Source organism: Ostrea edulis, chromosome 7 (genome assembly GCF_947568905.1).
Source record: "Ostrea edulis chromosome 7, xbOstEdul1.1, whole genome shotgun sequence".
Classification (NCBI taxonomy): Eukaryota; Metazoa; Mollusca; class Bivalvia; order Ostreida; family Ostreidae; genus Ostrea; species Ostrea edulis.
The window spans coordinates 76,526,870-76,532,230 of NC_079170.1; the positions used below are offsets into that span (position 1 = coordinate 76,526,870).

A 5,361-nucleotide genomic window follows, 5' to 3' on the forward strand; every position below is an offset into this window, starting at 1 on the left:
CTAAATGAATAATATACTACGATACATGACAATGTTTATGGTCCACTTCGGTCATTGATATTGGATTTATATCAACAACATTTGGTAGTTCACACTTCCGTAACTTCAGAGAGATAATCTTGACGCCCCTTCATTCTGTATAAGATTTTGGTCTCGAGGATTCTGGAGACTTCGACATTGCTGATAGGGGTATGTCATTTCTAAGGTTGTTAGTGAACTGAGATCGGGATGAGAAAGCCTGTTGGAGCCGTAATTTGGTTGTAGAATGTTGTACACGTGACTGTAGTCGTATTCACTGTTGCTTCTTTGATTACAATCACATTTATCTGCATCGATTGTAGTTTGACTTGGACTGCTTTGTTTTGGACCCTAAAACATAACACCTAACTATCACTACATAGTCATAGTGTGCTGTAAAACGTCGGCATGATCCTAACAGAATGCAGCTATACAAAGTACGCTGTTTAATATCATAAGTCAGACTTCAGTCTTACCTTGGACGTTTCGTTTGAATCTTCGCCAATTTCTGCATAAAGTTCAGAATGTAAAGATTTTGATGATGTTTCTGACTGATGTCTATTAGTCCTCTTGACCTTTCTGAAAGTTGAATAACAACAAAAATTTATCTCTTGTGTTCAACGCATTGGTTATCGTGGTTAGTGTATTTAGAAATAGTTGTATGAATTGATTGCTTTTCCGTTGATCAAGGAACTATTTTCTGGAGTACTGATTTTGCGAAAGTATATCAATTAGTTCTTTTTTCCTTTTGTGATACAGTGCTGACTTTGGGAGACTGTATTCAAGGAATAGAATTTGCGGACGAGTGTTCCCCAAAGTCAATGAAAATTGAGCGTGTACCTTGTTTGGTTGTTGATGATGGTATACTTTCCCTAACATAACGGTCTTAATCGATCTGTTGACATTTCATTCATTTTCATAACCGTTTACCTGATCAGGATATAGGGCTCACAGCGGGTGTGACCGGTCAACAGGGGATGCTTACTCCTCCTAGGCACCTGATCCAACCTCTGGTGTGTCCAGGGGTCCGTGTTTGCCCAACTATCTATTTTGTATTGCTTATAGGAGTTTTGAGATTGATCACTGTTCGTTATCTTCACCTTGCATTCAACATATGCCAATACAGAACAGTAAAAAAGATATGCTGATATTTCATTGATGAACATGGAAATGAAGACAACGAACAGTGATCAATCTCATAACTCCTATAAGCATTACAAGATAGAGAGGTGGGCAAACAGAGACCCATGGGAGTAAGCATTCCCTGTCGACCGTGTGATTGTTTTATTCAGGCTCGATACATGACACACTATCAACCATTCCACTTGTTCAAAAAGCTCCATTTTCAAAAGAAAGTACATGTAGTTGAATTACAAACCATAGCTGAGACAGATGTACATTAAATACATGCATAGATATCTCAAAATGATAACCATATGATAAATTCACTTCAATAATTTACGATAATTTTTATGTTCAAGCGTTTATATCCTGCTTTATGAATTTCAATATAAAACTACGGATTTTATTTCAGAGCTTTGTAATGCTTTTTGATTGTTTTGACCACCATGCTGTAACTCCAAGTAAACCCAAACAGTGGTACGTTCAATATATAAAAAACCAACCTCATACAAGTGCACAGGAGTTTGAAATATTCATTCATCAAATGTAATATATGTACATGTTTACTACGCACAAATAACGAGAAAATAATCCTCTGAAATTTGAAACCTGGTAAGTCCCAATCCGCAAACGATTAACTGTAGTCGAACGTCACCATAATTGAAATACAGTTTGATGACAGCACAGCAACAATAAAGGTATGGGAGCAATTATGGTATGGGACCCATTGACAGAAAAATCAATTACCAATGTAAAGTAATTCATGCAATGAACAAAATGTTAGCAATACATGCAGAGTTTATACCCTTTAACGCGCTGGTGGTTTGTTTTGACGTCATAATGGTTTAGTGGCGGAAGTGGAAAAGCAGTTTTCTTGAGAGTTTTTTTGGACACGTATATGACCATTGACATGTTGTATACAAAGTTTGGATGCCACAAACCTGTAGCATGAAAAACACACTCCTATCAGCAACCCAATTATTCCACACAGCACTACAGCACCAGTACACACGAGCAGGATTTCCTCTATAAATAGATTTCACAAAGAGGAAGAAATATGTTATGCATGTATGACTGTACTATATTATCACTTAAAATCCAATTTATAAGAACAGCAGAGACAAAATATCTACATTGAAAATACTTTTTTCGAAATCAATCTTTTTGTTTCGAAATCGTGTTTACAAAATATATACCTTTCAACCGGTTCCAAATTGTTGTCATCAATGACCTCTCTAACGCAGAATTTTTGTCGGGGACGTTGGTGTTTGGTTTGCGATAGGTTTTGGCTTTACATTTCAGGAGGACACAAATAGACTGGTCATGTAGAAATACACACAACAGACGACTATTTTTGCTTATAAATATTGAGCAGATTTTCTCAGTGCTGCATTTGTCTAAGATGTCAAAAATCTGCTTTGAATTCGCTGTAAAATGCAATCATTCAGCAGTACATTATCGCGTTTTCTTAAAAAATCCAACTATTATTGAATTGCATTAAAATTGAAAATATGTAAATTCCCCATATATGCGGCATACATACAATTGTCTGTATTGGTGTTGTATCTATCAAGTAATATTGTGATCAATTTCTCCTGATTTGATAACCTGCAATGTCAAGTAGGGTATTGATTGATGTCAATGCATAACACTGATACTGAGGAAAATAAAGTAATTAGTTCTGAAAGACAACAAATAACTTGTATAAACCTGAATACATCACTTACCGTGTTTTTTTCATTCTCACGGAGGCCTTTCTTAGTGACGTTCACAAAAACGGAACAATGATCTTTGTTTCCAACTATAATATACAAATTATGATTTTCATTGGATGACATATACATATATAGTAAATATATATCTAAACATACTTTAATTATCAAAGTAAGACTTTTAAAATTAATTTCACCTTTCTGAAGAATTGTAATGTTGTGATTCCTGTTGTCACCACTGGTTTCGGCCTGTTGAATTTTGTTGTTATCGTATATGGTCTGTGAACAATTAAAACGCTTTGAAATGGTGTAATTACAGACTGACTTTTGATCACAGTTAATTGTAACACATAGATCACGACCACTGGCCTTTTTACACGTGCAGATCTGTGGAAATTCCTGAGTGTTTGGTCTTCTTACAATGTTACATTTATTCTTCTTTACACATCTCCAAACATCCATCGCTTTCTCTCCTAATTTCAATAAATAATGTACAATCAAACTTTTAATTATGTACTTAAGACTTGATTAAACACATGGGACTACAATTAAAGTAAACATTTTACAGTAAATAGATACTGCAGATCAAAAATAGCAAGTGATAATGACGTTCAACTGGCAAAACGCAGGATTGCGAATTTAAGCTATTTTTGTCGAAAAAAAATGAAACTAAAAGTCGTAACCAAAAACAAGTCCAAAAATGTCCTTATTGCTGTTTTTGAAATGTGTATGACGACGTTAACATTTATTCCTTGTAAAGACCAAAGAGTTATTGTGGGGCTCATCGATATATCCAGTTGATCGATCGAACAAATTCAATTATATAACATAAATGTATATGTTCAAAATGAGGCTAACAGTAGCTATTAACTGAAAATAACCGGAACACATCCAATCATGGTAAAGGTATGCAGGCCCCGTTACCAGTGCATCCTGAAAAATAACCTTCAGGTGAGGCAGGTGCATGTGCGTTTCAAAGTGGTATGAAGGATTTTGACTGGCTGATCCACCAGCGATCATATCTCGGGAAAATTATAGATATCATCCCAATATTCAATCACTTACATACTTCGTTTAAATGACTTTGACATAAAGGGTGCGAGATAGGCAAGAATCTTCTATAGGATCTTTACATGCATGTATAAATATATTGGGAAATTCGTTTTAACGATATTTTAGGAAATTTTCTCATGAACCATATTTACATTTTCTCTCACCAAGAAGAAATATATCCTTACGTAGTGTAGAATATCTTTATGTAGTGTACATTTAAGTTTATCAAGACCCCTGGGACCCGGGCAGGGTTATAATTGGAGCTAACGGATTTACAAATATCCTTAAGTTATATTCATTTGAGACAATGATTTTCTTTTAAAGATATACGGTTTCCAGGTTTAATAAATTGATGGAGTAGAATATGATGATATTACAATTAGCTGTTCAGTCATCCAGTGCCCCATAATTTTTATTTCGTGGTACACTGATTTTGACTACGGATAACTCCGTTTATCTGATCCCGATATAGGGCTCACGGTGGGTGTGACCGATCGACAGGGGATGCTTACTTCTCCTAGGCACCTAACTCCACCTTTGGTGTGTTTACCCAACTATCTAATTTGTATTGCTTATAGGATATACGAGATTGATCACTGTTCGTAATCTTCACCTTTCATAAACCAAAGAATCAATCTAATTACATGGTTTTTAAAACGTACTGTCTTTCTTATTTTGCCATAACTCTGTAATGGATATTTCATACTTCATTCTGTGTGTATCGTCACTGCCAGATACTTCACTGTTTAAAATTCAACAAATTCTTATTTTTCATTTTGAAATACACAAATTCAGATCTTTACAATATACTAATCTGATACTGATTGCTTTTCTTATCTTATGAATATCGTCCTCATTTTATGTATACATGCATGATGGCGGTTCAATTTTAAATGATTATAACATATTCCTAGCTACATTTATTCTGTTGTCTGATAAATCGGAAATTGAAGAAAACATAAACATTCCTTAAAAAGTGAAAAAAAATATAATCGTTTTCTTTGGACATGCGGAAAGAAAATGTATATTGTTAACAGATAAAACTATTATTTATATATTGAGGTGAAAGCCGCATCAAGATATTTCACACATTTTGTTTCTTGTCTTTTTTAAAACGTATATTAGGACTTTGATAGAATGTCAAAGATTTGAAGTGATACTTACTTATATTCTGTTGTCCTGTGTACAGAGGAACTTCGATTAATATGTTGATGAACAAGATCATCTTTGTCACATTTGACCATGCATGGAATACTCAACATCAAGAATATGTCTAGGAACTCCACTGCAAGCATATCAATTTTTAAAGAATATTTCATCAAACACACACTATCAATATCACAGAATGCCCGGATACTGTTGGTAATTACTTTCGCCATATTGTGCCTTACTTGTTGAAACCTTTTGTCGCACCGTCCTTCGTTGTACGTGTTAATAAGTATTGTGTTGCAGGAAA

General features: G+C 34.6%; 1 long non-coding RNA gene across 1 annotated transcript; it reads right to left on the reverse strand.

Moving 5' to 3' along the window:
* Positions 1–215: 215 nt before the first annotated feature.
* On the reverse strand, positions 216–2,166 carry LOC130048524 (uncharacterized). The gene is made up of 3 exons (XR_008797313.1): positions 2,082–2,166; positions 495–597; positions 216–369 (listed from the first exon to the last, which is right to left on the reverse strand). It is a non-coding gene; the product is annotated as an uncharacterized LOC130048524 (long non-coding RNA).
* Positions 2,167–5,361: the final 3,195 nt, after the last annotated feature.